The sequence below is a fragment of the Pinus tabuliformis genome, chromosome 8 (genome assembly GCF_031772625.1).
Source record: "Pinus tabuliformis cultivar Carrire ecotype Pingquan chromosome 8, CPIR1, whole genome shotgun sequence".
NCBI classification, from domain to species: domain Eukaryota; kingdom Viridiplantae; phylum Streptophyta; class Pinopsida; order Pinales; family Pinaceae; genus Pinus; species Pinus tabuliformis.
This window is the reverse complement of record NC_142294.1, coordinates 977716499-977729134: the sequence shown is the minus strand read 5'-3', so window position 1 is coordinate 977729134 and position 12636 is coordinate 977716499.

The following is a 12636-nucleotide window of genomic DNA, read 5'->3' as shown; positions in this document are numbered from 1 at the left end:
AATATGAACAAGAAGAAGACAAATCAATGGCACATAAAAAAATAAGTTTTCCTAGGGAAAGGCACTGCTCAAAACCCTCCCTATCTATATTGCATTAATCAGAATTATGAGTGAAGATACAAAGTTTTTTCTCATTAGAACAATTCTGCACAAATATGCTCAACTTTCTACCTCACAATCCTGCTATTAGCGAAAACTTAGCAAATTTACACTACTTGCCAAGCCCCTATTTCCTTACACAATTCCTAGGATGAATAACCTGTATTTAAAGGGAATTCATGCTTCCAAAACTGCACAATCCAAACATAGGTCATTCTCTAATTATATGCATGGTATTTACAACTCAGTAAATCATACAACTGATAGTACACTGTCCCTGCACTCTAGTCTTAACCAGGCCTTTATCTGAACTGACATTCATGAGTTTCACATGAGGGAATCTTCATTTAACTGGAGTAACACTTGTGGATGCACTAGTGTGCCAACTGACTGTTAGTCCTCTATTATTTTCATAAATAATTAGAACTAATTTAACTGACCATAACTCAGTAAACTGAGTTAATCTAATTATAACTCAAATAAGCTCATCCTGGACCCCTAAAATTTAGGGATAACATATACATGACTTCCAAAAGACTTCCAACTCGAAATTCCTAAGCTAATTAAATTAATTAACTATTTACAAGTTGTTATGAGAATAGAATTCGATTTTAATTCACAATTTAAATCGAGGACAAATTAAACTGAAATTTCTTGCTACCATTTCTTAACACTCCCTCTCAACAAGAAAGGGATTATCTGCTACCCTGATCTTGTCTCTCTAAAACTTGAATTTACATCTTTAAGATTCCTTTTTCAAAATGTCAACATCTTTCTCCTTCGTGGGAATGTACTCTAACAACATGATCCACATCAACACACAATCTTTGAGATGATGATATCAGATATCAATGTGCTTGGACCTATCATGAAAAACTAGATTTTCAGAGAGTTTGATACAACTCTGATTATCACAGTAAATCACTGTCGGATCCATCTGCTGACAAAATAGATCAATCAAGATCTTCCTATTCTAGATGGCCTCACATGTTTCTTGACTTGCAACCATGTACTCCGCTTCTATTGAATTGAGTGCAACCGATCTATGTTTCATGTTGTACCAAGAAACTGTCACTAACCCAATATTGAAAATCCCTCATGATGTGATTTTCTGGTTGAATGGACTCCCCACCCAATCTGCATCCATGAAGCTTTAAATGTTCACTCCCTCTGTCCATATGTACCATAATTTTTACTAAGTAGTGTCCCTGAGGTATCTCAATACATGCTTTTCCACCTTCCAATATAGCTTGGTAAGCCTAACCATTACTTGACTCACCTAGTTTACTGCATCACATAAATATGGTCATGTGTTCACCAAGTACATGAGTGAACCCATAAGATTCTTGTAAACAATAGCTTCCACTACCTCTCTCGAAGTAGCACCCTCCTTTCTCCAGTTACAAGCTAGAGGAGTCTCCATAGGCTTGTATTTCTCCATGTGAAACCTCTTGAGTATCTCGTTGGCATGCTTTCCTTGAGACACAAACATCTCCCCATCAGCCTTCCATACTTCCATGCCCAGAAAGTAATGCATGAGCCCCAAGTCCTTCATCTCGAACTCTCTTGCAATGTCTTCCTAGCAATATTTGATCAACTGATCATCATATTTTAGTATGAGATCATCGACATAAAGTATAATGTTCAACAATTTACCTTCCACCACTATGTGGTACAGGTTCACATATGCTTCACTCTTCATGAATCCCAACTCAATGAAGTAGCTAACTATCCTGGTGTACCAAGCACGAGGTGCTTGCTTCAGCCCATACAACGCTCTCTTGATTCGGGACACATGCAACTCAAAATTTAAGGTTTCAAAACCTTCAATCTCCTCTCTGTACACCTCTTCCTCAATTGTGCCATTAAGGAAGGTTATCTTTACATCCATTTGATGTATCTTCCACCCCATATGTGTTGATAGTGCCAATATAGATCTGATCAATGAGTACCTTGCAACGGGATCAAAGGTCTCATCATAGTCAATCCCCTCTACCTATGAAAAGCCACGGGCCACAAATATGGCCTTATGCTTCTCCACACTACCACCTATAGCTTGCTTTACCTTGTAAAGCCAATGGGAGCTCACCATAGACTTATCCTCCAGTCTTGGGACCACATCCCAAACACTGTTACGAACTTTGGAGTCATACTCCTCCACCATGGCATCAACCTAAATCGGTTGTTGCAATGCTTCCTTAAAGGAAGATGGCCCTGTCACAATGCATCTGATCATAAGAGCCATGTATCCAGTGTGCATTTTAGGTGACCTCCTCTGTCTATGCTATGATGTATGTGCTCCCACATTCTCTCTAACATCTGACAACAATCTATCCACCTCTATAGTGTGCTTTCTCCCATCTCTAGAAGACTTTGCATGAGTGGATGTCTCCACTCCCGGATCCTCTGCATTTGGCTGCTACACATCAATCTAAGGCTCCTCAAACTTATGAGCTAAAATATCCTCAACCACATGTAGTTGAAGCTCCCTCTCAATGGAAACTCGCATGGCCTTCTCCTCATCGAATTTGACATCCTTGCGAACCACTGTCATCCTGCTGGTCAGCAAGTACACCTGACAGTTGTGAGGTGTATCTGAGTGTACCCCACAAATATCCCCAGCTCTGCTATCAGCTCAAAATTCTTCCATGCATCTTTGGTCACATGGAAATATACCGATGACCCAAAAATCCTGAAGTGACAAATATCTAGCCTCTTACGGTTCTAAACATAAATTTTTGTGTTGCATGACCCAGCCCACAAGTGTAGTGGGAGACCCTGATCATGCAACATCACCCTTGCTGCCCCTACTATACTTTTGTTCTTCCTCTCGGGCACCCCATTCTGTTGAGGGTTATGGGGTGTCATCAACTCTCGTTTAATCCCTTCCGCTGCATAGAATTTCTTAAAATTGTTTGAGACATAGTCACCACCGTTATCACTCTATAGAGATTTAACCTTATTGCATGAATCTTTCTCCACCAATGCTTTAAACTCACAAAACTTTGTGAAGGTTTGATCCTTTTTTTCATAAAAAATATCCAGCATTTTCAAGGAAAGTCATAAACAAATATAACATAATACATGTGTTTAGTCATGGATGATGTCAATAATGGTCTACACACATCTGAATGGACTCACTCTAGAATAGCCTCTTCTCGATTGTCTCTATCATGAAAGGAATACTTGGTGTATTTACCCAAAGCACACCCCTTGCATGTATCAACTTTCTCTAGTGTACCTTTGGGCAACCTGGTGGAGATCTGTTGCAGGATCTTTGAAGCCCCATGATGCAAGTGATCTAATTGCCTATGCCACAAATCGTCAATGTATCAGCTCTACACCATCTTTTCTTTCGTGCTCAAAGAAGCACAATATTCTACCTCCATTTTACATATATTCTTCGGCCCGAATCCCTATCTTCTTTAGCTAACTCGTGGCTATGTGCCGAAGGAACGCCTTTCCTTTCGAGAAGATCACATCATAGCCTCTACCCTCAAGCATGGAAACATATACCAAGTTCTTCTTCAGCCTGGGCATGTACATAATATTCTTCAAGGTGAGTGGAGCCCCATATCTAAAAAGTAACCATGCCCAATCCAGTATCACTATACCTCTCGTCATCACCCATCTTGATATGCATTTGGAGATATTTCTCCTCTAGGTCACTGAATAACTCCTTTTCACCACTCATGTGGAATGAAGCTCCACTATCTAAGTACCATACACTTCCATAATTGATGACACCATGCATGCAATGAGAAAAAAGTCCAATTCGAATTGAGAAGCCAAAACCTCACCCGTCGCTCCTCCCGAGGACTTCTTCTTGGACTTCTTGAGTGGAAAATTTCTAGAAAAATGGCCAAGCTCATGAAAATGAAATAATTTCACTTTGGTCATGTATTTCTTCTTGCCTCTGGACAAGAATTCGATTTGGAATGGGAAGCCTTCCCTTCCCCTTCTTCACCTTAATTGTTAAGGCACAATTTTCTTCATCATTAGTCTTTGATGAAGAGCCATCCCTGGTGTTCCTCCTGATCTCCTCCTACATCAAATCCGACCACAGTCGTTCCCAATCTGACAGCTTCTCCCAACCATTGACAGAGTCCTTATAACTATGCCAACTCTTTGGGAGTATTAGAAGAGTAAGACTCACCACATCATCCTTGGAAACCCTAATTACAACACTTCCAAGTTCATCATGACATTGAGTGAACTTGGTCAAGTATTTTGGAATAGTCTTGCCTTTCTCCATTTTGATTTTTTGAAGTTTGTCCTTCAGTGCCAATTTCCTTTGGTCACTGTTGTTCTGATACATGTATATCAATTCTTTCCACATAGCATACAAAGTTTCCTTGCCATGGAGAATCAAGACAATGTGGTCTCGAACTCCCTCAAGGATTATCTGCCTCGCCTTCACCACACTCTTCTTCCATTCGACCAACTTTGTGCATCCAATGCTACTGTCTTAGGAATGTCTTGATCAAAAAATTCCTTCAAGCCATTATCCTCCAACATAGCCTCCATTATGTCCCTCTAGGCTATAAAATTTGAGTTTCCTTCCAAGGCATACTCGAGCCACAAACAATAGAACATCATCTGTCGATCTTGAAATGTGTATTGCAAATTGGAATTTTACCTGTAACCCAAAACTCAAAACCTTGAAATCTCCTATATTATATTGAATTCAGCTTTGGTACCATGTATATTTTCATGTATATTCACAATATCATTCAATTTACTAAAGGATAGGACAAGAATATACTTCTACTTTCAACCATCATAAGAGAATAGATCGATGAAAACAATATGAAAAAGATGAAGACAACTCAATGGCACATAGCACAATAATTTTTCATAGGGAAATCCACTACTCAAAAACCTTGTAGATCTGTATTCAATTAATTAGAAATATTAGTGAAGATACAAAGCTTTTTCTCACTAGAAAAAATTTGTGCAAGTATGCTCAACTCTCTACCTAACAAGCCTGCTATTAGCCAACACTTAGCCAATTTCCACTGCCTTCAAAGCCCCTATTTCCTTGTGCAATTCCTAGGATGAATAGCCCATATTTAAAGGGAATTCATGCTTCCAAAACTGTGCAATCCAAACATAGGTGTTAAAGAAATATTTGGGCACATCAACCCCAAACTTATATGTCGATGTATTAGGGCTCATAAAACCCTAAAAGAGTTGTTTCATACCCTAAAGGAACATAGTCATTTGAATACATCATTCCCCAAAATTTCCATTTGAGAAACCATCCAGAAATTGCCTAAATTGGACCATACTGATTGCTCCATTGGCAAAGTGCGATGCATACTGAGTGGTACACTGCCAGGGTGCGATGCATACTGTTTAGGCCTTCTATAAGGTGTGATGGGTGAGGATGGACAAATGTCCAAGACTGTTGGGTCCCTATAATACTAGTGATTACCCCATTACTATTGTATTTGTATCCCTTATTAATATTGTTGTGCCCCTATTGTCCCCATATTTTTATTACTATGCCCCATAGAATCCCTCTATTGTTATTTTTGTGGCTTTATATTATTATTGTTAGGTCGGTTGGGTTATATTGTGACTCCTTAGACTCCTATATATAGAAAGGAGGTTTTGTCATTTGAATCATCCAAGAATTATGTGGAGTACTAAAGTAGGTATGTTTTTGGTAATTATTTCAGCATCTTTTCATTAGAACTTACAAACCTTTTTCATCATGAACTAGGAAAATGATAAGGAATTGTAATGAAACCTGTGAGATTAATGTGCAAAGCGGAAACACTGACAATTTTCATTTTCTTATGCAGAAATAAGGGAAAACAAAAGACTACCATTCTGAAGGAAAGAACAAGGTCGGGTTAACCGCTGTCCCTTTGACGAGGAACCGTATGCAAACAAGGCAAAACAGATCAAAGCGAATCAGCCCTGGAAAGAAAGTGGAGATGTCGGCTCGGCGCAAGAAGGAAAAGAGATAATTGAGAACTAACAGTTCGGTGAATCCCTCAGGATCCTTTGATCCTGAGGGGTCGTTGCTTTAACTATTTTTGCACCTAGACATCTCCGCCTTCATCATTATAAAATGGGCAGCACTCTTAGCTCGAGGGGGTTGAATCCTTATGTTTTATGTAATTTCTCTGAAGATTGAAACTTTGATCATCGAGTCTCGTTGAGAACTGATCTACTGTAATTCCATTTTATGCATCAATACAAACTCGGTTGCTATTTCATCCCCGAGTCTAGAATAACTTCAAGCGGTGTACCCCTGGAGGCTAAGGGCTTGGCCCTAGAGGACACTTGCTCCTATACTATTACATTTGGTTTATGCATGGTTTGCTTATCAGCGTTATTTGGTAATCTAATGTGTTTTGTTAGTTTACATCACATGCTCTGTTATGTTTACTTTACTGAGACAAAACTATTTCATTGACTTTGCAACGTATCACTGTTCTTCTAAGTGTTGATATAACACTGTTAGCCTTTACAAAATATTGTTGCTATTCAATTACATTGTGTTGTGCACTTATTCATTGATATTATAGAATTCATCTTAGCGATTGTGTTCTTTGCGATTGTTGGATCTGTAGACATTGCTGTTCCATTTTGAAACACAGTCATAATCTTTTATAACTAAGAGTGATAACTGGTTTACCGAGATCAGGTTACTATTAAGATGTGTCATGTGCATATATGGTTTTGAAGTGTTGTTCTATAATTCATCATTAATAAGAGTTGTTCCATTTTGGTGTGTTGTTCAATTCGTCCTTAAGAGTGAAGGATTTTCATTTGATTCCTGTAGGTCACAATTCGTGCATTTGATCTTGTAGACTAAGGTGTTACTGCTTGCTAGACTTAGTTGCTGTTACAGTTTCTTGTTTGCTGTTCTGTTTCAGATTTGCTGTTCCATTTCAGATTTGTTGTTCTATTTCTTATTTCGCAGTTCCATTTCTTATCTGCCATTCCATTTCCTATCCTTTGTTATTTTGGTGTGAAGAACAATCCAGGGTTGTAGTGAGTACTAAAATTTATTGCCTGGCTCCCAGATCCATGATCTGTTCTCTGATTTACCTTAGTTCCATCATTTTACAAAGGGATGAGTTACTGCTACTGAACCCTTGACTGATAACTCGCTTAGTTTTCTGAATGTGTAGTTTAATCTTTTGAAGTAGTTTGCTATAAACAAGCATCCATTTACTCTTGTATTTCTGAACACTGTACTACTAACATTACTCTGGCAAATGATAGCCTCAGACTGAGACACTCTTTGAAATAAAAAAATGTTCTTGGATTAACAACTAATGTGAGTAATTAGAGGTGAAAGAGACCCTTCTTATAGCTCCACATTTTGGCGTCGTTGCCGGGGAAAGAGTGTAGCCATTTGTTTTTTTCAGAGTAGTGTAAGAACCTGTTAGGGAAGAATTGGGTTTTAAAAATGGAAGTTAAGAACTTACGTGTGGAGCATGTAACAACCCTGCTCCCTTGCCCACTTTCCTACAGATTTGCTGCTGTTTTGTTTGTGTAGAATCTAGCAGTTGATTTGTGTGCATGACTAAGCAGAAAAAGCCAGAAAAGAATTCCAAACCTCTACACAAGCCAGAAAAAGCTAAGGGGCTGATGACCCTTAGCTGATCAACCTTCATAGATGAAATCTTCAAGAAAGCAGAATCTCAGCCTTCAGTAGGACCCATAAAAGTTATTTCTAGACAGCCTACTAGTTCCCTTCAGGCCACAGGATCACCATCTGTAGCCTTTGCTGAGGTGCATAGTCAAATTGAAGAGCAGGACTTTCAAGAAATTGAAAATTCTACTCCAGAACTATTGCAAGAAGAGAATTTCAACAATCTTTGTGAAGGAGGAGGAGAAACATGGGAAACTGAGGAACCAAGGTCTCCTATTGGGACAAATCAGCCATTAAACAACCTAGACAAGGGAAGTGCTGCAAAAATCATTGTTGAAGAAACTCAATCTCCTCAGACATTAGGCACTCTCATTATCCCAGACAGAGGAAGTGTTATTAAAACCATTCCTGTTAAAGCCATTCCTTCTCAACCTAGGAATACCCTCCTAGATATCCCAAAAGGTTATTGGCATATATTCGACCAAATGGCTCAAAACCAGCCAAGCACCCAAACCTATACATTGTAATACCCCATAGTGGATATTGCAGCAAATGCGCCTATGCAATTCCTCTTCAACATATCCCTACATTCCATGGTCTTACATCAGAAGATTCAAATGCATTTCTATTTGAATTAGATGTGCTGTGTAGGGGATATGATTACACCATCGAACCCCAGAAACTAAAATTATTTCCCTCTACATTAAAAGGGGCTGCCTTAAGATGGTTTATGGGATTAGGTGGCGGGGTTATAAATAACTGGGATCAAATGAAAGAATCTTTTCTAAAGAAATATCAGGACTATTGCAGGTCTAGAGAACTAAAGGATGAAATATTCCAGATGGTAGCTAGACCAAATGAAACATTAGAGGAGTATGTGGAACATTTTTAGTATAATCTTCAAAGATCTCCTTATGCATCACTACCTTTACCTGATAATGTGTTAAAAACAGAATTCATTAGGGGCATGAAGGAACAATGGATTGAAACATTAAATATTATGGGAAAAGGAGATATTTATCAAGAAAATTTTGTTTACATTATTGACTTATGTATCAGGAGTTCGAGAGTCAGCACAAGATTGAAATCGGCAGAACATGATCGGTTTGTAAGAGATAATAAAATTTCGACAGAAGGAGTAACGCGTGCAGAAATTGAAATCTATTGGAAAATTTTAAAACTGATATACTAGGGACGCTAACTACACAACTTGATGTTATGTAGGCCAAGCAGAAGCAAATGGAGGCAGAACAGAATTTGGCAATCTTCTGTCCTCGATGCAGGAAGAAACATAGCCATAAGGAGTGTCCACTAGATGCAGTCCAAACATGCGCCATCTGCACAAAATATCACCTTATGGAAAGTTGTCCCTCACTTCCTGGATTAAAAGCAGTATATAAGAAAGCAGAAGAAGAGCCAGAATCAATATATTTGCTCAACCAGCGCCGTCAATGGCAGCCGCGACAATCTGGTATGTTTCTGGACACGACCTCTTCTTTTCAGTCTCGACAGTATAATGCTCAACAATATAATATGTGGCAAAGTCAATCCCAACCCCCGCCCCCAAACTGGTCACATCAGTCATTTTCTTCATCAACCCTGTGGCTGAATCAGGAAAGCCCATTTGGTTGGCCGAATTTTCCCTATACTCCACCATATTGGCAAAGTAATGCATACCCACCACAATGGACTCAACCTACTTCACAAAGATCAGCCTGGCAGACAAACTGGCAAAGATCGATGCATTAGCCAATAGGAACCATGCCGCTCCCTCAACCTACACTGCCAGCCTTACAACAAAATCCCCAGTCTAATCTGAGACCGCAACTCCCAGCCTAACCCAACCCGAATCCAAATAATAGATCGGTCCAATCTGTCCAAATAATAGAAACATCAGAAATAGGAGCTGATATGAGGGAGTGTAATGATCTTCAGTTAAGATCTGGGCGTATTATTGAAACTAAGGGAGAAAAGACAGCCCATGTTGAAAATCAGTTACCCAGGGAACATCTGTCACAAGAAGAGGATGTGAACAAACAACAAACTCATAACCAAACAACCACATCCTATCCCCCGTTCCCAAAACGATTAATCATACCTCGACCTACATAATATCTTGATTTTGACATTCTGCGAGAATTAAAAAATTTGTACATACAAATTCCATTCCTCCAAGCCATTCAAGACATTCCGATATATGCAAAGGCTATCAAAGAATTGTGTGTAAAGAAACCAAGGAGGAATGCAGCAAACAATCCAAGAGTCCAAGTAGTTGGCACTCTATCTGACTTATTATTAGGAAAAGAAACGCCCATTAAATACGAAGACCCAGGAAATCCAATAGTCATTGTACAAATTTATGGTCAAACCTTCCCTAATGCCTTAGTTGATCTAGGAGCTGCAATCAACATCTTAACAACTACTACTTTCCAAAAGCTAGGCATTACATCTGTAGAACCCACCTCTACCTTGTTAGATCTAGATTACCGATTTGTGGTTAGGCCAGAAGGCACGCTACATGATGTCATGGTATCTGTTGACTCTTGGGAATATCCGACTGATTTTCTGGTAATAAATCCCAAAAGCTGACTCGATGGACACCCATTGATTTTGGGAAGACCTTGGCTTGCAACTACCGATGCCTATATTGGCTGCCGACAAGGCAATATGACCATAATGAGGGGGGCGAATATCAAGAACTTAGCCTTATATCCTCCAGCACAGCCAAGTGTCACAATGATCAAAACTAATAAGAACCTTGTATCATACCTTACTGACAACATTAGATCTTCATTAACTATACAAGAGGCAATTGATTTTAAAGATCAGACAGAGGACGATGCCATTAATAAATTTATTAGTCAAACTGAATCCAGATCCTGCACATAGTGTCACATGATAGAGGCAGCATTCGATAACGAATTAGAAGAATATCCTCTTAAAGATACACATGATCAAACGATACCTGTTACCTCTGTTGCAAATAGTAAAATTGTGGAAATCGAACTGGGAAAAACCTTAAACATTAATGCCAACCTCACCTCCGAACTAGAAACGAAGCTCATCCATCTGTTGAGGAAATATAAAGAAGCATTTGCATGGGACTATCCTGATATGAAAGGAATTGACCCTCAATTATGTACCCACCACATTTACATAGAGAAAGATGCGAGACCTGTTCGCCAACCTCAGAGAAGACTTAATCCTCATATAAAAGATGTGGTAAAAGCTGAACTTCAAAAACTTTTAGATGTCAACTTCATCTATCCTATCTCCGATAGTAAATGGGTCTCTCCGCTTGTGATGGTACCAAAAAAGAATGGGAAATGGAGTATTTTTGTGGACTACAAAGAACTAAATAAAGCAACACAAAAAGACCACTTCCCTCTCCCATTCATCGACCAAGTATTAGACACTTTGGCAGGAACGAAATTCTTTTCCTTCCTAGATGGCTTCAGTGGATACAATTAGATCCAGATTGCCCCTGGAGACCAAGACAAAATCACTTTTACTTGTCCTTGGGGAACATTTGCCTACAAAGTTCTACCTTTTGTCTTATGCAATTCTCCTGCCACATTCCAAAGGGCTATCCTCAGCATTTTTGCAGACTTAATAAATGAAGGACTTGAAGTATACATGGATGACTTTACACCGTATGGAGACAATTTCGATCCAGCATTGGATACACTAGAAAAAGTCCTACAACGCTGCATTTCTACCAGGCTTTATTTAAGCCATGAAAAATGCTATATGATGATGACTGAAGGACTTATTCTCGGACACTATATTTCAGCAGCTGGCATTCAGGTAGACCCAGCCAAAATCCAAATAATTTTGGTTATTCCCACTCCTACCATCAAACGGAGGTACACATTTTTCTTGGATTTTCTGGTTATTATAGGAGGTTTATAGAAAAATTTTCGCATATTGCTGCACCTCTGTATGCAATAACTGGTAACATTGATTTTCTTTGGACAAATAAATGTGAACGTGCTTTCCAGGATCTAAAGAAGCTTGTGTCCACAGCCCCATTCCTTCGAGGACCAAATTGGGATTTTCCATTTCTGATATCATCTGATGCCTCAGATACAGCCATTGGAGCAGTCCTTGGGAAGGAAGAGGATAAGAAACCATATGCAATTTATTATATTAGCAAAAATTTATCCCCTACTGAATTAAACTACACTGTTACTGAGAAAGAATTTTTAGCTGTAATACATGCTGTCAATAAATTTAGGCATTACATTACTGGATACCCTGTTATCTTATATACAGATCATTCTGCCATCAAATATTTAGCAAACAAGCCTATCATAAATGGCAGAATAACTAGATGGATAATTTTATTACAGGAATTTGATATTACAATCAAGGATCAGCCTGGAAAAGAAAACCCTGTAGCCGATTTTCTCTCAAGAATGCCAAAGCCAATCGATGCAACAACAGTTGAAGATCAATTTCCCGACGAGCATCTGTTTGTTATTGCTATTCAAACACCCTGGTATGCTGATGTTTCCAATTACCTAGCAGTAGGTAAAATATTGAAACATCTAACCCCTAATGAGCGGAAACAGATTGTTCAGAAGAGTGCTCGATTCTTGTGGGTTGGAGGCTACCTGTTCCACATAGGGGTAGATATGCATATCAAGATGTGTTCGAGAGGATGAAATCTTCGACATTTTAAAAGCCTACTATGACGGACCATATGGTGGACATTTCGCTGATCGCAGAACTGGACATAAGGTCCTGCAAACAGGGTATTATTGGCCTACAATTTTCAAAGATGCAAAGAAATTCGTCCAAGCTTGTGACAGTTGCCAGAGAGCAGGACGCCCTGGTCAGTCCGATGAGATGCCCTTGAATCCACAGTTATTCATTGAACCATTGGAACGATGGGCCCTTGATTTTTTCGGACCAAT